Source organism: Chiloscyllium plagiosum, unplaced genomic scaffold (assembly GCF_037043375.1).
Source record: "Chiloscyllium plagiosum isolate Xiang-an unplaced genomic scaffold, Cpla_swu_hap1 HiC_scaffold_18, whole genome shotgun sequence".
In the NCBI taxonomy this organism is placed as follows: domain Eukaryota; kingdom Metazoa; phylum Chordata; class Chondrichthyes; order Orectolobiformes; family Hemiscylliidae; genus Chiloscyllium; species Chiloscyllium plagiosum.
The window spans coordinates 2,926,568-2,950,347 of record NW_028270156.1 but is presented as its reverse complement, the minus strand read 5'-3'; the positions used below and the strand labels follow the sequence as shown (position 1 = coordinate 2,950,347).

The following is a 23,780-nucleotide window of genomic DNA, read 5'->3' as shown; positions in this document are numbered from 1 at the left end:
AACCCACACACAGTAGGCTTCACCAGGATCTCTCAGCTCCCAACTTTATCACTGGTAAAGAGTTAAACTCAGAAGGGGACATAGGGCTGACAAGGTCATTTTTAATTGAATGTAGGATTAAGGAGCCCTAGCAAAACTAGAATGAATGGAAAATTGTCTACTGGTTTGATTAAATCTTGATATAGAGGAAGATGGTTATATTGAAGATCAGTCATCTCAGCTCAAGAACATCTCTACAGAGTCCCTCAGGGTAGTGTCCTAGGCCCAATCATCTTCAACTGCTTCATCAATGACCTTCCCTCCATCATAAGGTTGGAAGTGGGGATGTTCACTGATGATTGCGCAATGTTCAACACCATTCTCAGATACTAAAGCGGTCCATGCAACATGATTCAGTCAGTGTTTATGCATCAACTGATAGATGATAAGTGTCGGGAGTGTGTGCTGGAAAAGCACAGCAGGTCAGGCAGCGTGCGAGGAGCAGAAGAATCGATGTTTCAGGCATAACCCTTCATCCTGATAAATGGTAAGGAATGTTTACTTCACACAAGTGCCATGCAATGACCGACTCCAATAAGAGATTAACTACATTTCCTCTTGACACTCAAAGGCATTACCATCACCGAATTTCTCACTATCAACAACCTGGAGGAATAGAAACTGAACTGGACTTGCTGTACAAATACAATGGCTTCAAGAACAAGTCAGAAGCTAGGAATACTGCAGAAAGTAACTCACCTCCTAACATTGAGCATTAATTCCTCCGTCACCGATGCTTAGTAGCAAGAGTATGCCACATCGAGAAGATGCACAGAGAAATTTGCTGCAGCTCCTCAGACAGCACCTTCCACACCCATGATCAGTTCCATCTTGAAGAACAAAGGCTGCAGTTACAAGAAACACCACCCCCTGCAAGTTCCCCTCCAAACCACTCACCATCCTGACTTGGATCTATATCGTTGTTCCTTCAGTGTCGCTGAGTGTTATGAAGATGTACTACATTAAATATGAATTAATTAATTTTATTGCTTAAATCATCAGACTTGTACAAAAAGTCAGTTTCACGTGGAAAAAGATTTCCCAAAACAAAGGGACACTGACACTGTAAAATGGCTGACAATTTGCATTAGTCTGTTGCCATATTCCACTTCATGGTGACACATGGTTTATGACCACATGAGAAATGTGACAGACATTGTTTCCTGTGCTTTAACCAAACACTGGGATAAAAAGGGAATAGATTTCAAGTCCACGTTGCAGCTTATTGGTCACCAATTCTGCTACTAATTGTCAGAATACTTTTTGCATTTAATAACCTTTCAGTTTAGTGAAGAAACTGGGTGAAACTTTCTTATGTTCTCGAAAACAGTAATAAAAAAATAACAAGTTGACCATTTTGTGTTTGAATAAAACATTTACAATCTCTTGTGCATCGCATGGAGCGCTGGGGTTTGATTTCCAGCTCCCTCTTCCTGTTAAAGTTGTAACAACTGTTTTGCCATTCATTCAGAGAACAGTTGTCCTTCTGTGTCACTCTGAGACTAATCGCCATAATGGGAAAAGGAGAGGTTTTTTTTAATTGTCCAGGTTCGACTTAAGTGTTAAGCACAGAAATTATTACAGGAAAAATATTGTGATAATTCTTCTTGTCATGTCAGACAATCTTTGGAATAGGTGAAGTGTAGGCATGATTGTAGTATAGGAAATACAGCAGCTAGTTTGTGCACAGCATGATCCCACAAACCAGGCAGTCAGTTTAGTGATGATAATTGAAGGATAAATATTAACTTGTAATTAATAACTGAAGCACAGCCCAAAATCAAATTGTTCTGGCTCAGTAATAAAAAAAATCTCAAAGTGCTGGTAAAACCCAGTAGTTCTGGAAGCCTATGTGAAAAGAAAAAAACAGGTGTAACATTTCAAGTCCAATAGGAGCTAACATTTCTGCTCTAGGCCTGCTATAGTGTTCCAGCAAGGTAAATGCAAGCTGAAAGAATAGCACGAACCTTCCACTTTGACACTTCATAGCCCTCAGAACTCAATACTGAATTCAAAGTTACAGGGTATGAAATTTGATATCTATTTTAGTTTCAAAATACCTTTCACCAATGCCTTGTTTGCATGCATTGCTATTAACACTTACCTTAACATCCATTTAATATCTCTGTCATTCCTCTACTTTCATTAATATACCCTGTGCCTTTTTCTCTGGAAACTCTTACCATTTGCTCCACCTGCTTCTCCTCTGCTGTCAGTGAACAACCTTCATACTATGACTTTTCAGTTCTGAAGAAAAGTCATTGAATTCAAAATGTTTCTCTGTTGGCTAGTGCTGACAGACCTGCTGTGTTTCTGTAATGCCTTTTGTTTTTATTTCAGACCTCCAGCACCCACTTGGCTTTTATTTGAGAATTCTGGCTCAGATTGCTCAAAGTATTTGCATCGTGGTGCTGTTAGCTTCATGTCATTCAGTGTCAGTTCCTGGAATCAGCAGCACACAATAATATTAAATAAAAGTAAGTAAATGCAAAACGTCAAAGAGCTGTCTACTTCACTGGACAAGTCATAGAGTAGATGTACAACACGGAAACAGACCCTTCGGTCCAACCCGTCCATGCCAACCAGATATCCTAGCCTAATCTAGTTCCACCTGCCAGCACCCGGCCCATATCATTCCAAACCCTTCCTATTCATATACCCATCCAGATGCCTTTAAAATGTTGCAATTGTACCAGCCTCCACCACTTCCTCTGGCAGCTCATTCCATACACATACCACCATCTGCATGAAAAGGTTTCCCCTTAGATCTCTTTCATATCTTTCCTCTCTCACCCTAAACCTATGCCCCTCAGTTCTGGACTCACCCATCCTAGGGAAAAGACTTTGCCTATTTACCCTATCCATGCCCCTCATAATATTGTAAACCTCTATAATGTCACCCATCAGACGCTCCAGGGAAAACAGCCCCAGCCTGTTTAGCCTTTTCCTGTATCTCAAATCCTCCAACCCTGGCAACATCCTTGTAAGTCTTTTCTGAACCCTTTCAAGTTTCACAATATCTTTCCAATAGGAAGGAGACCAGAATTGCACGCAATATTCCAACAGTGGCCTAACCAATGTCCTGTTCAGCCACAACATGACCTCCCAACTTCACTATCCTATTTACCTGCGACTCCACTTTCAAGGAACTATGAACCTGCACTCCAAGGTCTCTTTGTTCAGCCAGACTCCCTAGGACCTTACCATAAAGTGTATAAGCTGAAAATGTGTTGCTGGAAAAGCGCAGCAGGTCAGGCAGCATCCAACGAGCAGGAGAATCGACGTTTCGGGCATGAGCCCTTCTTCAGGAATTAAGTGTATTAAGTGTATACACTCCATTAAGTGTATAAGCCCTGCTAAGATTTGTTTTCCCAAAATGCAGCACCTCACATTTATCTGAATTAAACACCATCTGCCACTTCTCAGCCCATTGGCCCATCTGGTCAAGATCCTGTTTTTAATCTGAAGTAACCTTCTTCGCTGACCACTACACCTCCAATTTTGGTGTCATCTGCAAACTTACTAACTATACCTCTTACATGCGCATCCAAATCATTCATATAACTGACAAAAAGTAGAGGGCCCAGCACCGATCCTTGTGGCACTCCACTGGTCACAGGCCTCCAGTCTGAAAAACAACCCTCCACCACCACCCTCTGTCTTCTACCTTCGAGCCAGTTCTGTATCCAAATGGCTAGTTCTCCCTGTATTCCATGAGATCTAACCTTGCTAATCAGTCTCCCATGGGGAATCTTGTTGAACACCTTACTGAAGTCCACATAGATCACATCTACTGCTCTGCCCTCATCAATCCTCTTTGTTACTGCTTCAAAAAACTCAATCAAGTTTGTGAGACATGATTTCCCACACACAAAGTCATGTTGAATATCCCTAATCAGTCCTTGCCTTTCCAAATACATGTACATCCTGTCCCTCAGGATTCCCTCCAACAACTTGCCCACCACCGAGGTCAAGCTCACCGGTCGATAGTTCCCTGGCTTGTCCTTACCTCCTTTCTTAAACAGTGGCACCACGTTTGCCTACCTCCAGTCTTCCGGCACCTCACCTATGCCTATTGATAATACGAATATCTCAGCAAGAGGCCCAGCAATCACTTCCCTAGCTTCCCACAGAGTTTTCGCGTACACCTGATCAGGTTCTGGGGATTTATCCACCTTTATGCATTTCAAGAAACCCAGCACTTCCTCCTCTGTAATCTGGACATTTTGTAAGATGTCACCATCTATTTCCCTACAGTCTATATCTTCCATATCCTTTTCCACAGTCAATACTGATGCAAAATAATCCGCCTTGCTGATCTTTGAGGGGCCCTATTCTCTCCCTAGTTACCCTTTTGTCCTTAATGTATTTGTAAAAACTCTTTGGATTCTCCTTAATTCTATTTGCCAAAGCTATCTTATGTCCCGTTTTTGCCCTTTTGATTTCCCTCTTAAGTATACTCCTACTTCCTTTATACTCTAAGGATTCACTCGATCTATCCTGTCTATACCTGACATATGCTTCCTTCTTTTTCTTAACTGCACCCTCAATTTCTTTTGTCATCCAGCATTCCCTATACCTACCAGCCTTTCCTTTCACCCTGACAGGAATATACTTTCTCTGGATTCTTGTTAGCTCATTTCTGAAGGCTTCCCATTTTCCAGCCGTCCCTTTACCTGCGAACATCTGCCCTCAATCAGCTTTTGAAAGTTCTTGCCTAATACCGTCAAAATTGGCTTTTCTCTAATGTAGAACTTCAACTTTTAGATCTGGTCTATCCTTTTCCATCACCATTTTAAATCTGTTTCTCAAATTACCTCTGACTATTAGGGGGTCTATAATAAAATTTTGAAAAATGTGGTGCTGGAAAAACACAGCAAGCCAGGCAGGATCCGAGGAGCAGGAGAATCGATGTTTCGGGCATAAGCCCTTCTTCAGGAATGAGGCTGGTGTGCCAAGCGGGCTGTGGGAGTCGGTCGGACTCCCACAGCTACCTAGATTACACCTCCTCCCACCCTGCCCCCTGTCAAGACGCCATCCCATATTCCCAATTCCTTCGCCTCTGCCGCATCTGCTCCCAGGAGGACCAATTCCAATACCGAACAACCCAAATGGCCTCCTTCTTCAAAGATCGCAATTTCCACCCCGATGTGGTCGACGATGCTCTCCACCGCATCTCCTCCACTTCCCGCCCCTCCGCCCTTGAGCCCCGCCCCTCCAATCACCACCATGACAGAACCCCACTGGTCCTCACCTTCCACCCCACCAACCTCCGGATACATCGTATCATTCTCCGTAATTTCCGCCCCTCCAGACAGACCCCACCACCAGGGATATAATTCCGTCCCCACCCCTATCAGCGTTCTGGAGAGACCACTCCCTCCGTGACTCCCTCATCAGGTCCACACCCTCCACCAACCCAACCTCCACTCCCGGCACCTTCCCCTGCAACCGCAAGAAGTGCAAAACTTGCGCCCACACCTTCCCCCTCACTGCCCTCCAAGGCCCCAAGGGATCTTTCCAAATCCATCGCAAATTCACCTGCACCTCCACACACATCATTTACTGCATCCGTTGCACCCGATGTGGTCTCCTCTACACTGGGGAAACAGGCCGCCTACTTGCGGAGTGTTTCAGGGAACACCTCTGGGACACCCGGACCAACCAACCCAACCGCCCCGTGGCTCAACACTTCAACTTCCCCTCTCACTCCACCAAGGACATGCAGGTCCTTGGCCTCTTTCATCGCCAGACCCTGACCACACGACGCCTGGAGGAAGAGCGCCTCATCTTCCGCCTAGGAACCCTCCAACCATACGGGATGAATGTAGATTTCCCGAGCTTCCTCATTTCTCTCCCCCCCCACCTTATCTCAGTCCCAACCCCTGGATTCAGCACAGCCCTCTTCACCTGCAATCTTCTTCCTGACCTCTCCGCCCCCACCCCCTCTCTGGCCTATCACCCTCACCCTCACCTCCTTCCACCTATCGTATTCCCAGTACCCCTCGCCCAAATTCCCTCCCCCCTACCCTTTATCTCAGCCCTCTTGGCACACCAGCCTCATTCCTGAAGAAGGGCTAATGCCCAAAACGTCGATTCTCCTGCTCCTCGGATGCTGACAATTGTGACATCAACATCACCTCCTCAACAATTATCCATCACCCCCTCCACAATTATCCATCACCCCCTCCACAATTATCAGTCAACGCCTCCACAATTATCCATCACCCCCTCCACAATTATCCATTACCCCCTCCACAATTATCCATCACCCCTCCACAATTATCCATCACCCCCTCCACAATTATCCATTACCCCCTCCACAATTATCCATTACCCCCTCCACAATTATCCATCACCCCCCTCCAAAATTATCCATCACCCCCCTCCACAATTATGCATCACCCCCCTCCACAATTATCCATCACCCCCCTCCACAATTATCCATCACCCCCCTCCACAATTATCCATCACCCCCCTCCACAATTATCCATCACCCCCTCCACAATTATCCATCACCTCCTCCACAATTATCCGTCAACATCACCCCCCTCCACAATTATCCATCACCCCCTCCACAATTATCCATCATCCCCTCCACAATTATCCATCAACCCCCTCCACAATTATCCATCAACCCCCTCCACAATTATCCATCAACATCACCCCCCTCCACAATTATCCATCAACCCCCTCCACAATTATCCATCAACCCCCTCCACAATTATCCATCACCCCTCCACAATTATCCATCACCCCCCTCCACAATTATCCATCAACATCACCCCCCTCCACAATTATCCATCACCCCCTCCACAATTATCCATCACCCCCTCCACAATTATCCATCACCCCCCTCCACAATTATCCATCACCCCCTCCACAATTATCCATCACCCCCTCCACAATTATCCATCACCCCCCTCCACAATTATCCATCACCCCCCTCCACAATTATCCATCACCTCCTCCACAATTATCCATCACCCCCCCTCCACAATTATCCATCACCCCCCCTCCACAATTATCCATCACCCCCTCCACAATTATCCATCACCCCCTCCACAATTATCCATCACCCCCCTCCACAATTATCCATCACCCCCTCCACAATTATCCATCACCCCCTCCACAATTATCCATCACCCCCTCCACAATTATCCATCACCCCCTCCACAATTATCCATCACCCCCCCTCCACAATTATCCATTACCCCCTCCACAATTATCCATTACCCCCTCCACAATTATCCATCACCCCCCCTCCACAATTATCCATCACCCCCTCCACAATTATCCATCACCCCCTCCACAATTATCCATCACCCCCCTCCACAATTATCCATCACCCCCCTCCACAATTATCCATCACCCCCTCCACAATTATCCATCACCCCCCCTCCACAATTATCCATCACCCCCTCCACAATTATCCATCACCCCCTCCACAATTATCCATCACCCCCCCTCCACAGTTATCCATCACCCCCTCCACAGTTATCCATCACCCCCTCCACAATTATCCATCACCCCCCTCCACAATTATCCATCACCCCCCTCCACAATTATCCATCACCCCCCTCCACAATTATCCATCACCTCCTCCAGCATTTTGAGTGTCACAGGCTACAGTGGCATTTCCCAAACGCAGAACTCATTGCACATTCAAAGCACTCTACGGTCACTTATGATGGTGAACGGGATTCCAAGCCAGGCTGAGATTTCCTTTTGGCAGTTCAGGTTAAAGTTGTCTTGTTGCTGGTGATCACTTACAGGAGATGATTTCTGCATCAAGATGGTATTTCTATTAGATGTGACTGTAAGCTGCAGAGGAGAAAAATCCCATCTGACTTCACTCACTGCTGAAATGTGCATTTGCATGGCAGCAATGTTCCACCTTTGCAGAAGTACAAAATGAATGAACCATTCTTGGATCAGATAAAGGACAATCAAATTCAGATTTAGACCTTATTGTCACGTGTACTCAAGTACAAAAGTACAGGAGTACGGTGAAAACTTTTCAATGTACCTCGGTACAAAAACTTAAGAACAAGTTAGAAAGTAATAAGGAACAAAGTTATAACTTAAACATTACAGTCTCTCTGAGTATTAAACCGAGAAAATAAAGTAAAAGTTCAACTATTACAGTCTTTTTAAGAGTTTAGCGATGCTGGGACACACTTCCTACACGGGCTCAATCTCCTCCACTTTTGTATGTTTCCCCGCGCTGGCTTGATCTCCCCTGCTGCTGTCATCGCTGCAGATATCAGGGGATCCTCATCACCAAGTTGGGTTCACTCCGACTGCCAACCCCTGATCCAGGCACTGTCTGTGCCAATCCTCGGCCGTGCCTTTGGCTCTGGCACTGTGTATCGGGAACTCACCGGGAATCCCAGGTCAGTCCCCCAGCTGCTGCCTCACACCGGACATCTCCCCAATACCACCCAATACCACCGCCACTGCTGTCCCTCCCCAGGCAGTACGTTAGTGGGAAAATAAACAAAAAATACTACAACTAAACAAAAGAAAAAAAATGAGAAAAGAAGACAAAATAAATTTGATTTGGTGTTAAAATTTTACAAAATCAATGACTATTCATGCTCAACAGTTGGGTTTCAAATGAAAAGTTGTCACTCCAAAATTCAAGAAAATTACACGAAGAGGTTTTCTTCACCAATATGTGTAATATTCAGGAGCTTCCATTATATATAAAGTTTAAAATCAAGAATGTAACACTAAGCATTGCTCCCTGCACTTGAACAACGGTGCAGTCTTTCCAGGATTTTCTTCCATTAAGGTACCTTTTCTGTGTTGTTATTTCTTGGGATGGATTTAGAATGCTGACATTCAGCTCAATTCCAACTCCCATCCTCACATTGTGGCACTGTCAGTGACGTTATAGAGCCATAGAGATGGACGCATGGAAACAGATCCTTCGGTCCAACCCGTCCGTGCCCACAAGATATCCCAACCCAATCTAGTCCCATCTGCCAGCACCCGGCCCATATCCCTCCAAACCCTTCCTATTCATATACCCATCCAAATGCCTCTTAAATGTTGCAATAGTACTAACCTCCACCACATCCTCTGGCAGCTCATTCCATACACGTACCACCCTCTGTGTGAAAAGGTTGCCCCGTAGGTCTCTTTTATATCTATCCCCTCTCACCCTAAACCTATGCCCTCTAGTAATGGACTCCCTGACCCCAGGGAAAAGACTTTGTCTATTTATCCTATCCGTGCCCCTCATAATTTTGTAAACCTCTACAAGGTCACCCATCAGCCTCCGACGGTCCAGGGAAAACAGCCCCAGCCTGTTCAGCCTCTCCCTGTAGCTCAGACCCTCGAACCCTTGTAAATCTTTTCTGAACCCTTTCAAGTTTCACAACATCTTTCCGATAGGAAGGAGACCAGAATTGCATGCAATATTCCAACAGTGACCTAACCAATGTCCTGTACAGCCGCAACATGACCTCCCAACTCCTGTACTCAATACTCTGACCAATAAAGGAAAGCATACCAACTGCCTTCTTCACTTTCCTATCTACCTGCGACTCCACTTTCAAGGTGCTATGAACCTGCACTCCAAGGTCTCTTTGTACAGCAACACTCCCTAGTACCTTACCATTAAGAATATAAGTCCTGCTAAGATTTGCTTTCCCAAAATGCAGCACCTCGCATTATCTGAATTAAACTCCATTCTCAGCCCATTGGCCCATCTGATCCAGGTCCTGTTGTAATCTGAGGTAACCCTCTTCACTGTCTACTACACCTCCAATTTTGCAAACTTACTAACTGTACCTCTTATGCTCGCATCCAAATCATTTATGTAAATAACAAAAAGTAGTGGACCCAGCACCGATCCTTGTGGCACTCCACTGGTCACAGGCCTCCAGTCTGAAATATAACCCTCCACCACCACCCTCTGTCTTCTACCTTTGAGCCAGTTCTGTATCCAAATGGCTAGTTCTCCCTGTATTCCATGAGATCGAACCTAGCTAACCAGTCTCCCATGGGGACCCTTGTCGAACACCTTACTGAAGTCCATACAGATCACATCTACCGCTCTGCCCTCATCAATCCTCTTTGTTACTGCTTCAAAAAACTCAATCAAGTTTGTGAGACATGATTTCCCACACACAAAGCCATGTTGACTATCCATAATCAGTCCTTGCCCTTCCAAATACACGTACATCCTGTCCCTCAGGATTCCCTCCAACAACTTGCCCACCACCGAGGTCAGGCTCACCGGTCTATAGTTCCCTGGTTTGTCTTTACCGCCCTTCTTAAACAGTGGCACCACGTTAGCCAAACTCCAGTCTTCCGAAACCTCACCTGTGACTATCAATGATACAAATGTCTCAGCAAGAGGCCCAGCAATCACTTCTCGGGTACACCTGATCAGGTCCTGGGGATTTATCTACCTTTAACCATTTCAAGACATCCAGCACTTCCTCCTCTGTAATCTGGACATTTTGCAAGATGTCACCATCTATTTCCCTACAGTCTATATCTTCCATATCCTTTTCCACAGTCAATACTGATGCAAAATATTCATTTAGTATCTCCACCATTTTCTGCGGCTCCACACAAAGGCCGCCTTGCTGATCTTTGAGGGGCCCTATTCTCTCCCTAGTTACCCTTTTGTCCTTAATGTATTTGTAAAAACCCTTTGGATTCTCCATAATTCTATTTGCCAAAGCTATCTCATGTCCCCTTTTTGCCCTCCTGATTTCCCTCTTAAGTATACTCCTACTTCCTTTATACTCTTCTAAGGATTCACTCGATCTATCCTGTCTATACCTGACATATGCTTCCTTCTTTTTCTTAACTGCACCCTCAATTTCTTTTGTCATCCAGCATTCCCTATATCTACCAGCCTTTCCTTTCACCCTGACAGGAATATACTTTCTCTGGATTCTTGTTAGCTCATTTCTGAAGGCTTCCCATTTCCAGCCATCCCTGTACCTGCGAACATCTACCTCCAATCACCTTTTGAAAGTTCTTGCCTAATACAGTCAAAATTGGCCTTTCTCCAATTTAGAACTTCAATTTTTAGATCTGGTCTGTCCTTTTCCATCACTATTTTAAAACAAATAGAATTATGGTCGCTGGCCTGAAGGGTGGAGAGAGGCTCTCTGCCTGTATTCCTGATGAAGTGCTTTTGCCCGAAACATTGATTTTACTGCCCCTCGGATGCTGCCTGAACTGCTGTGTTTTTCCAGCACCACTCTAATCTAGACTCTGGTTTCCAGCATCTGCAGTCCTCGTTTTTACCTAGCATACCTGTTTGAAATGGGTATATCCACAGAGGACTCCTGCCCTAGGTGCTGACCTCTCTTACCCTTCCTGGAGTTAACCCGTCTATGTGACTGTATCTGAGACTTTCCCCCCTTCCTATAACTGCCATCCATCACATACTGTTGCTGTTGCAAATTCCTCATCACTTCTATCTGTCTCTCCAACCGATCCACTCGATCTGATAAGATTTGCATTCAACAGCATTTATGACAGATATAATCCGCAGTTACCCTTAAACTCTCTTTAAACTCCCACATCTGACAAGAAGTACATATCACTGCAAAGGCCATTTTTGCTCCTTCACAATCTACAGACCCAGAAAATAACACCGTCTTATTCCTCTACAAACACTGCCCCAGGATAAATTAATAGTTATGGCTCATGTTTTAAGTTTAATCAAGGGACATATCTCCAAAAACATATAATCAAGAAAGAACCCATTCTACTCACTACTGCAGCCTTTCTATTGGACAGACTTAAAACAACAGTTAACTTATCTGATTCTGTGTTGTGAACTTCGCCCAAACCGGTTCCTCCAAGATTAGTTGTGAAATTCACTGTTTGTTAATTTTCCCAGATGCACTCCGATGTCCAGCGACATATGAACTCAAACAGCAAAGGCAGTAACTGTGCAGGTTCTCTCTCTCTCACTCTCCTGCAATGACCTCACCATGTGCTTCCTTTGTCTGTTCTTATCCCTTTTAAAACTGCTGTTGTTTTGACTTTTTTTTTCCAAAGTTCCAAAACAATGCAACAGCATATAAAACAGTAATTGCTGCTCCTGAAATTCGAGGAAATCACCTCCAGCACCTAAAATACCTCAAAAAAAGGAGCAGCTCTTACAGCCAGAAATTTTTTCCGTCCTCCATCTTGGATTACCCAGAATGTTCTGCATCTTTTAAAGAGGAGAGCCCTAATTGGGCCAGGGCAAATTCGGTGTCCAGCCATGGCAATGGCTGCAGCCTGGTGGTGGGGATGGTGTTGGAGGATATTTCTGAAAAACACTTTTTTTTCTTTTTTTGTCCTGATACTTTTCTTGTTTTTTTTGCCAAAGAACCAGTGACAAGCAAAGCCCAGAGTGAGCAATGCCTGTGTGAAAAAGGTAAAGGGGAGGGGAGGGATTCAATCAAAATAGAGTTGGAAATAAAGCAGTCCATTCCCCACAGTGCCTACCTCTCCATGAAAAGGCCACAAGTATTACACTTCGGCTTATATATTTTTTACCATCACCAAGTCATCTTTTTTTTTATAGATATTTTTATTAGAGATTTAACATTTTTACAAGTTTACAAAAATAAACAAAACTCTCAGATATAGACATTGATATACAATTAGCTCAAATATACAATAGCCAAAATTTAACAAACAAAACAAAAAAAACGAAAAAGAAGAAAAAAAAACAAACAAAACTCAACTGTCTACTAATCTAACCTACAACTAACCAGGGTGTATATTTAAGTCTCTTACATGCTCAGAATGTGTTAACATCAGATGTAATAAAAACCCGTATTCGTGCGGGATTCCTCCCCCGAGGGGCCCCGGACCAGCCAGGTTTGTAATCCCAATTAAATAAAAGCCCTTGTTAGGATAGCCGAAATATCTGTATTTATGTAATTCAAGAAGGGCTGCCATATTTTATAAAATAATTTGGTCTTTCGGTGCACCATATTTGTAAGGAAGTCAAGGGGAATACATTCCATAATTAATCTGTGCCAATTTGAAAGTCCAGGGGGGCCCTCAGCCACCCAGTTCACCAAAATATTTTTCCTTGCACAGAAAGAAAGAATAGAAAATAGTCTCTTCCCGTACATGTCCAGGGAGGGAAAGTTCAAAAAGCCCAAGAGGAGAGATACAGGGTCCACTTTGATTTCCGTTCCTAAAATTTCTGTCAGGGTATTTGCTACTTTAGTCCAATATCTACAGATCTTATGACAGGTCCATAAGCAATGTACAAGAGTGCCCACCTCTATTTTACATTTGGGACACATTGGAGATGCTCCTGCCTTAAATTTTGCCAATCGATCCGGTGCTATATGGGCCCTATGAAGTATCTTCAGCTGGATAGCCTGGGTTCTGTTACACATAGTAATTCTTCTAGCATTTTCCCAAATATCATTCCACGTTTCTATGGAGATTTCTAGTCCCAAATCCTGATCCCATGTTTTAAGCAGATTATCCATATCTCCCGATACTTCATCATGTAGTAAATGATAAATAGTACTGATGGAAGATACCCCCACTGGTCGTAGGACACTATATTCTCTATCTGATTTATAAAGACTATCTAATAACGTAGTCTTCTTCTGTATATAATCTCGAATTTGGAAGTATCGAAAGAGGTCTCCATTAGGTAATCCGAATTTCTGAGGCAGCTGTTCAAAAGACATCAGGACCCCATCTTTAAATAGATCCCCGAATCATGAGATACCCCTGGATCTCCAGAGTTTAAAAGTGGCATTGGTTAACCCCGGTTGGAATCCCCATGCTCCCACTATTGGTGCATAGGGGGATGTTTTATGTGAATTGCCCTCATTTTGCCGCATTATATTCCAAGCCTTGATTGTATTTAGTATTATAGGGTTTTTACAGTGATCTGTAATGATTTTCCTCTTGTCTGAAAATAAAAGGTTAATAAGTGGGTATTTTACTTGAGAGGCCTCGATGTCCAACCAGATTGATTGTGGATCAGACAAGACCCAATCAGCTATGTAACTTAATAGGGAACTTAACTGATATTTCCTAAAGTCTGGGAAGTCCAATCCACCCCTTGCCTGTGGAAGCTGTAGCTTCTTCAGCTTAATGAGGGGCCGCCTATGATTCCAGATAAAGGAATCCAGCCAGCCATATAATTTACATAAAGCCGTCCTCAGCAGCATCACCGGAAGCATTCTCATAGGATATAGGAGATGGGGCAGGACATTCATTTTGATTAGTGCTATTCTACCCAACCAGGAAATTGGAAGGTCTCCCCATCGCTGGAGGTCCTGCCTTATCGTTTCCAGTAAATACACAAAATTAGCCTTATACAACTGACCAAATACTGGAGTAATAAAAATGCCTAAATATAAGAAGCCCTCCAGGGACCAACGAAAGGGAAAAAGGGATCCGTCCGCTAAGCGGGGTATCATAGCAAGGCCACCCATTGGCATAGCCTGTGATTTTGATAAATTAATTTTATAGCCTGAGAATGCACTAAATGTATTGATAACTTGGATTAGGTGAGGTACGGACATCATCATCTGCATAAAGGGTAATTTTATGTTTACCTGTACCAATCCTTGGGGCCACTATATTAGGATCAGCTCGTATAGCTTCTGCTAGTGGTTCAATTATTAGCGTGAATAACAATGGCGAGAGGGGACATCCCTGACGGCAGCCCCTACCCACACTGAAGCTATCCGAACCTAATCCATTGGTAACCACAACTGCTTTGGGATCACTATACAATGTTGAGATCCATTTGGTAAACACCTGTCCAACGCCAAACCTTTCCAATGTGTAAAACAAATATGACCATTCAACCCTATCAAATGCCTTTTCCGCGTCTAATGAAACCACTTCTCCTGGTATCTTTCCCTGATGACAGGTTTGAATCATATTCAAAACCCTTCTAATATTATTGGATGATCTACGGCCCTTAATAAACCCCGTCTGATCCTCCTTTATAATATGTGGCAGTACCCTTTCTAGTCTCAGGGCTAACGTTTTAGAAAGGATTTTAAAATCTACATTTAGCAAGGATATTGGTCTATATGATGTACAATCTTCTGGGTCCTTTCCTTTTTAAGGATAAGAGAGATATTTGCCTCTTTCAGCAAAGGCGGGAGACAGCCCTGACTATATGCATAGTTATACATGTCTATAAGTGGACCAACCAATATTTCTGTAAATTCTTTATAGAATTCAGCTTGAAAACCATCTGGGCCCGGTGCCTTACCACTCTGAAGTTGCCTAATTGCATCAAGTATTTCTTGGACAGTTAGAGGAGCATTTAGGACCGATACCTGTTCCGGAGTTAGGCCCAGAAAGGTCAAATTTTTTAAAAATGACTGCATCCTCCTCGTCCTATCTTCACAATCCTGCGATTTATATAACTCAGAATAAAATTCTCTAAAAATCGCATTAATCTTTTTATGATCATGAGTCAAAGTACCTGTACTTTCCTTGATAGATGTAATAGTCTGAGGGGCCATTTTTTTCTTTGCAAGAAATGCTAAGTATCTACCCGGTTTGTCGCCATATTCATATAACCTTTGTTTTGCAAATAATATTTCCCTCTTAGCCGTTTGAGTAAGCGTAGGGTTTAGAGCTGTCCTAAGAACCGTAATCCTTTGCAATTTAATAATAGAAGGTCTATCAGTGTATGCTGTTTCAGCCGCTTTTAAGCAGGCTTCAAGCAGACGCTGTTGTCTCCCTTCAATTTTTTCTGGGTCGCTGAGTAGGAGATGATCAAACCTCGCGTGTAAGCTTTGATGGTCTCCCACATCATTGATGGGTTGCTAGCTGTACCTAAATTAATTTCTAAAAAAGTTTTAAATTCTTGAGAGAAGTACTTTACAACTTTACTATCTTTCATTAGGAAGGGGTCCATACGCCAATGCCGAGGGGATGTCCCATTGTTCCTCGCCTTAGTTTCCATATATACAGCAGCGTGGTCGGAAATTGCTATACTACCTATTTTACAGGATGATATGGAATTTAAAAAAATCGAAGGGGCAAAAAACATATCAATTCTGGTATGACATTTATGTGGATTAGAGTAGAAAGAAAAATCTCTGCCCTGTGGATGAAGACATCTCCATACATCTACTAATCCTAATTCTTTGTGGGCGGCACGATAGCACAGTGGTTAGCACTGCTGCCTCACAGCACCAGAGACCTGGGTTCAATTCCCGCCTCAGGCGACTGACTGTGTGGAGTTTGCACGTTCTCCCAGTGTCTGCGTGGGTTTCCTCCGGGTGCTCCGGTTTCCTCCCACAGTCCAAAGATGTGCAGGTCAGGTGAATTGGCCATGCTAAATTGCCCGTAGTGTTAGGTAAGGGGTAAATGTAGAGGTATGGGTGGGTTGCGCTTCGGCGGGTCGGTGTGGACTTGTTGGGCCGGAGGGCCTGTTTCCATGCTGTAATGTAATCTAATCTAATTGTCTAGATTTGGGAGATACTCCTGCAGTACTCTTAGGAATCCTATCTATTTCCGGATCCATAATACAATTAAAGTCTCCCCCTATAATTATATGACGGGCATCAAAAGCCATCAATTTTGAAAAGGCTTCCATTATAAATTTAAAGGGGTGTGCCGGGGGGCAGTACAAATTTAAAATCCCATATTCCTCTCCATTTATGAGGGCTTTAATCAAGATATATCGTCCAGATTCGTCTTTTATCTGCTTTAGGATTTTGAAAGGGAAATTCTTCCGAACAAGAATAACAACTCCCCTGCTTTTTGAGCTAAAAGAAGAAAAAAAGGCCTGATCAAATCCACCCTTTCGTAATTTCAAGTGTTCTTTATCCGACAGGTGTGTCTCCTGTAGGAGAGCTATATCAACTTTTTCCTTCTTAAGATTTGATAATATTTTCTTCCTTTTGACTGGCGAATTACTCCCCTTGACATTCCAGGTGCACCACTTAACCGACTGATCAACCATAATCCTCTGGGCCAATCCGAGACCCCTTGGGAGGGGGAACCCTATCCAGAACATCCCGAGCGTAGAGCATATAAAATTTACAAAAATAAAGCCTCTCTAATACACCCACAACAATACAATAAAAACCTATTTCTAAATAAAAAAAATATAAAACGTATCTAAGTGGAGATTTTCCCCCTTGTTCCCAGGGGGTGTCACTTCCTCTCCAAAAGTCCATCATATTCTCTCCCAACCAATGCCCCACCCTTGACCCAGGCACGCCTCAATAAAATGAGGAGAATTCAAATATAATACAAAGCTAGAGTTAACAGTGAGCACCCTACCCCTACCCATACCAACACCTGGATATATTTGGTAATGTTAATACCATATATAAACATATAACTATAAAATTACCACCTCAACAAATAATAATTAAATATAATAATACAAAATAACAAGGGGAAAACAACCCCGCTCCTAGAGACAGAGGTAAAATTGAATAAGGTAACCACCTCCCCCCACCAACATTAACCAAATCCCCCAGCTTTTATATCTATATATATATATATATATACACACACACATATACATACATCCCTCATATATACATAAAATAATAACAGAAAACAACCCCAAGGGGGGGGAGAAAATCAAATCCCTCTCCCCACCCCCCATGATAATATTAAACAGTAAGGTAAGAGTAAAAAATGGGGGGGATATAAACCAAATCGGGGGGAAAGGCAATCCAACATCCATTATGTCTTACAGTTTATCTAAGAGGGTCCAAGAATTCCTTAGCCTTTTCTGGTGATCCAAAGTTATATACGGATCCTTCATGGTTAAAGCGTAACATCGCTGGGTAGCGTAAGGAGTACTGAATATTTAAGTCCCTTAAACGCTTCTTCACCTCATCGAATGCCTTCCTCTTTCAAACCAGAGCCGGGGAAAAGTCCTGAAATAGCATGATCTTGGATCCTTAATAGATCGTAGCTTGGGGGTCTTTTCCGAGATTTCTAGAGGCTTCTAGGAGTATCTGCCTCTCCCTATAGCTCTGCAGCCAGAACAGGACCGGGCGTGGGCGCTGGTTCGAGCCGGGCCCGAGTATTGCTACCCGGTAGGCCCATTCTACCCTTACCTGGCCTGATCCAGCTTCCAGGTTTAAAAGCTGTGGCAGCCACTGCTCGAGGAACGCTGTAAGCTGGCCTTCCTCTTCCCGTTCGGGAAGGCCCAGTAAACGAATATGTTTTCGGCGACCTCGATTATCGATTGAGCTGTAGTTTCGGAGGTCGCGGCCTTTAACTCCGCCCCTCCGACTCGGCGCTCGACTTCCTGGATATCTCGGTCGTGCTTCTGCAGCGCGGCCGAGAGCGAGTCCCAACGATTTCTGGATTCTGCAATAAAAGCGTCGATCTTCGAATCCAGCTTGGAGATCATTTCTGCAAGGCTTGTCACTGTAGGTAAGTCCCCCGGGGCGGCTGTGGACGCCTCAGCTGCAGCTGGAGAGGGTGGGGGAGGGGTTCCTGCTTGCTGAGAGCTGCGGGGTCCCTTCCCTTTAGTCATTTTTACTTAGGATTAAATTGTTTAAATGTAATATTACACAACTAATTAAATTACAAAACTATTATAAATGACTTGATGAGCGTGGTAGGGGGTCGGTGACCCACTGTACCCAAGTCTTGGGAGGAGCACTATAGACTCAGTCTTGCTGGGTCGCCGCCATCTTGGATCCCCCACCAAGTCATCTTTCATTTATATGTGGACAGTCCTTGACATTGATCCAGCTCCCTCAGAGCCAGCTTTCAGTGTGAACAGAACCTGCTTATTTTTTTGTGTGCAGGTGTGAGACAACGTGAGAGACACAAGGTACACGAATCTTTGTTCAGTTTCCACCACCAGGAAGAAAGGAAACACCAAGTGGCCAGTGACAAGCAGTTCCCTTCACATCAAAGGGCAATGCTGTGTGATCAAACAGTGAAGGGGAGGGCAGGGATTAAATCAAAATAGAGTTGGAGGGAAAAATAACGCACTCCACTCCCTGCGGTGACCACCTCTCCCTGAACAACTCCAGGGTGTTGGTGGACACCGCGTGCTCCTTCTCCAAGGACACCCGGGCTCTAACGTAACCGCGGAAGAGGGGCAGACAGTCGGCCCTAACGACCCCCTCCACGGCCCGCTGCCTCGACCTGTTTATGGCCAGTTTGCAGATGACACCAAAATTGGAGGTGTAGTGGACAGCGAAGAGGGTTACCTCAGATTACAACGGGATCTTGATCAGATAGACCAATGGGCTGAGAAGTGGCTGATAAATGTGAGTTGCTGATTTTGGGAAACAAAAATCTTAGCAGGTCGTATACACTTAATGGTAAGGTCCGAGGGAGTGTTGCTGAGTGCAGGTTCATAGCTCCTTGAAAGTAGAGTCGCAGGTAGATAGGATGGTAAAGAAGGCATTTGGTATTAGATTAGATTACTTACAGTGTGGAAACAGGCCCTTCAGCCCAACAAGTCCACACCGACCCACCGAAGAGCAACCCACCCAGACCCATTCCTCTACATTTACCCCTCCACCTAACACTACGGGTAATTTAGCATGGCCAATTCACCTAACCTGCACATTTTTGGACTGTGGGAGGAAACCGGAGCACCCGGAGGAAACCCACGCAGACACGGGGAGAATGTGCAAACTCCACACAGAGTCGCCTGAGGCGGGAATGCTTTCCTTTATTGGTCAGAGTATTGAGTACAGGAGTTGAGAGGTCATGTTGCGGCTGTACAGGACATTGGTTAGGCCACTGTTCGAATATTGCACACAATTTTGGTCTCCTTCCTATTGGAAAAATGTTGTGAAGCTTGAAAGGGTTCATAAAAGATTTACAAGGATGTTGCCAGAGTTGGAGGATTTCAGCTACAGGGAGAGGTTGAATAGGCTGGGGCTGTTTTCCCTGGAGTGTCCAAGACTGAAGGGTGACCTGATAGAGGTTTATAGAATCATGAGGGGCACAGATAGGGTAAATAGACAAGGCCTTTTCCCTGGGGTGGGGGAGTCCAGAACTAGAACTAGAGGCAAAAGTGAGGACTGCCGATGTTGGAGATTAATGTCTTGAGTGTGATGCTGGAAAAGCACAGCAGGTCAGGCACCATCCGAGGAGCAGGAAAATCGACATTTCGGCCAAAGCCCTTCATCAGGAATGAGGCTGGGAGCCTCAGGAGTGGAGGTATAAATGGGAGGGGGTGGGGCTGGGGGGAAGGTAGCTGAGAGTGCAGTAGGTGGATGGAGGTGGGGGTAAAGGTGATAGGTCAGAGAGGAGGGAGGCGTGGATAGGCGGGAATGAAGATTGACAGGTGGGACAGGTCATGAGGACAGTGCTGAGCTGGAAGATTGGAACTGGGGTAAGGTGGGGGGAGGGGAAATGAGGAAACTGGTGAAGTTCACATTGATGCCCTGGGATTGGAGGGTCCCGAGGTGGAAGATGAGGCATTCTTCCTCCAGGCATCAAGTGGTAAGGGCATAGGTTTAGGGTGAGAGGGGAAAGATACAAAAGAGACCTAAGGGGCAACTTTTTCACGCAGAGGGTGGTACGTATATGGAATGAGCTGTCAGAGGAAGTGGTGGAGGCTGGTACAATTGCAACATTTAAGAGGTGTCTGGATGAGTATATGAATAGGAAGGGTTTGGAGGGATATGGGCTGAGTGCTGGCAAATGAAACTAGATTGGGTTAGGATATCTGGATCGGCATGGACGAGTCGGACCAAAGGGTATATGTCCGTGCTGTCCATCTCTATGCTCTGATGACCTGATCAAGTCCTGGGGATTTATCCACCTTGATGCATTTTAAGACATCCAGCACCTTCTCTGTAATATGGACATTTTTCAAGATTTTGCTACTTATTTCCCAAGTTTTCTATCTTCCATACGCTACTCCACAGTAAATACTGATGCAAAATACTCGTTTAGTATCTCCCCCATGTCCTGTGGTTCCACACATAGGTTGCCTTGCTGATCTTTCAGGGGTCCTATTTTCTCCCTAGTTACCCATTGTCCCTAATGTATTTGTAGAATCACTTTGAATTCTCTTTAACCTTATTTGCCAAAGTTATCTCATGTCCCCTTTTCCCCCTCTTGATTTCCCTCTTAAGTACACTCCTACAGCCTTTATACTCCTCTCGGAATTCACTCAGTCCCTGCTGTCTATGCCTGTCTATGCCTGTCTATTCACTCAGTCCCTGCTGTCTATGCCTGTCTATGCCTGTCTATGCCTGTCTATTCACTCAGTCCCTGCTGTCTATGCCTGTCTATGCCTGTCTATTCACTCAGTCCCTGCTGTCTATGCCTGTCTATGCCTGTCTATTCACTCAGTCCCTGCTGTCTATGCCTGTCTATGCCTGTCTATTCACTCAGTCCCTGCTGTCTATGCCTGTCTATGTTTGCTTCCTTCTTTATCTTGACCAAAACCTCAATTTCTTTCATTTTCCAGCATTCCTGACACCTACCAGACTTTCCTTTCACCCTAACAGGAACAGGAACATGTCTCTGGACTCTCATTATCTCATTTTTGAAGGTTCCCCATTGTAGACTAATGGAGAAAGTGAAGTCACATGGTGTGCAGGGTGTTCTAGCTTGGTGGATAAGGAACTGGTTGAGCAACAGGAGACAGAGAGTAGTAGTTGAAGGGAGTTTCTCAAAATGGAGAAAGGTGACCAGTGGTGTTCTACAGGAGTCAGTGCTGGGGCCACTGTTGTTTGTAATATACATAAATGATCTGGAAGAGGGCACTGTTGGTATGATCAGCAAGTTTGCAGATGACACAAAGATTGGTGGAGGAGCAGAAAGCATAAGGGACTGTCAAAGAATACAGGAGGATATAGATAGACTGAAGAGTTGGATGGAAAAGTGGCAGATGGCTTTCATCCAGACAAATGTGAGGTGATGCATTTAGACAAGTCTAATTCTAGAGCGAATTATACAATGAATGGAAGAGCCTTGGGAAAAGTTGATGGGCAGAGAGATCTGGGAGTGCAGGTCCATTGCACCCTGAAGGTTGCTGCACAGGTGGATAGAGTGGTCAAGAAGGTATATGGTATACTTGCCTTCATTGGACGGGGTATTGAGTATAAGAGCTGGCAAGTCATGTTAAAATTATACAAGACATTGGTTCAGCCGCATTTAGAATACAGTGTACAGTTCTGGTATCCACATTACCAAAGGATGTGGATGCTTTGGAGAGGGTGCAGAGAAGGTTTACGAGGATGGTGCCTGGTATGGAAGGTGCTAGCTATGAAGAGAGGTTGAGTAGGTCAGGTTTATTTTCATTCAAAAAAAGGAGATTGAGGGGGGACCTGATTGAGGTTTATACAATCACGAAGGGTATAGACAGGGTGGATAGAGATAAGCTTTTTCCCAGGGGGAAGGATTCAATAACAAGAGGTCACGCTTTTCAAAGTTTAAGGGGGATACACGCGGCAAGTACTTCACACAGAGGGTGGTGGGCGTTTGGAACGCATTGCCAGCAGAGGTGGTAGAGGCAGGCATGGTAGATTCATTTCTGGATGCGTCTGGATAAATGCATGAGTAGGTGAGGAGCCGAGGGATACAGATTCTTAGGAATTGACCGACAGGTTTAGACAGTACATTTGGATCGGCTCAGGCTTGGAGGGCCGAAGGAAGTGTTCCTGGGCTGTGAATTTTCTTTGCTCTTTGTTCTTTGTTTCCCATTTTCCAGCTGTCCCTTTATCTACAAACATCTGCCCCCAATCAACTTTTGAAAGTTCTTGCCTAATACCGTCAAACTTGGCCTTCCTCCAATTTAGAACTTCGACTTTAGATCTGGTCTATCCTTTTCCATCACTAATTTAAATCTAATAGAATTATGGTGACTGGCCCCAAAATGCTCCCCTACTGACACCTCAGTCACCTGCCCTGCCTTATTTTCCAAGAGTAGGTCAGGGCAGGTGACTGAGGTGTCAGTGGGGGAGCATTTTCTTGTACACACTTAACAAATTCCTCTCCATCTAAGCCCTTAACACCACGGCAGTCTGTGGGAAAAAAATCTGCCACCCTGCTCAGCCACAGCATGGCCACATTAAAAAAAAACAGAAGCTGGCCTGAAAAACACAGAAATCAATCCTGACAACACATGCAGGAACTACCCAGAGTGTCCCCTGTCTTGGTCAAACAGGCTAACATTAAAAAATCAGACATGGCCAAGCCACTCCCAGATCAGAGACTACACTCCTGAAAACAGCTTTAATAACCAGTTCCCAGCCCAGATTAGCACTGCAATCCCAATACCCTTAGGGCAGGCTCCTTTCCCTCATTCCTGATGAAGGGCTTCGGCCCGAAACGTCCATTTTCCTGCTCCTCGGATGCTGCCTGACTTGCTGTCCTCTTCCAACAACACACTCTCAAGTCCTTTCCCATTGAAACCAACACCGCATAAAGAAAGAGGCAGACTGAGAGACCCCATAAGACTTCGCTCACAGGAGGAACACAATGGACCCACCTGAATGCCAGGAAAAGGGGCATTTACACATATTCACACGGACTGGAAATATAATGAAGAATCCTCCAGAAGACATTGTACCCACTCACAGAGATGGCTGGAATCTCCTGTGTCAATTACAAATGAATTGCTTCTGCTGGACGTTTGATTAACTTCCAATCAGTTTATTCTTGTTTTAATCTCTTTACAATTTTCCCTATTGAACTGTAACTGCTTTACATTGATTCCCTTTGGGTTGTGCCCCTATAAAGCCTGCCTGCACTTTCTGTTCTGGGAAGAGCATTCTGGTCATCTGTGCAGAGAATCAGTTCTGTGT

General features: G+C 44.5%; 1 long non-coding RNA gene across 1 annotated transcript in view; it reads left to right on the top strand.

Annotated features, from left to right (window-relative positions):
* LOC148146843 (uncharacterized) overlaps nucleotides 1–18,827 on the top strand; it is a 32,240-nt gene extending 13,413 nt beyond the window's left edge. Inside the window, exons 2-3 of the long non-coding RNA XR_015760009.1 lie at nucleotides 2,380–2,516; nucleotides 18,804–18,827. This is a non-coding gene — a long non-coding RNA (uncharacterized LOC148146843). The remainder of the gene's footprint in view (nucleotides 1–2,379; nucleotides 2,517–18,803) is intronic.
* The last annotated feature ends 4,953 nt before the right edge of the window (nucleotides 18,828–23,780 follow it).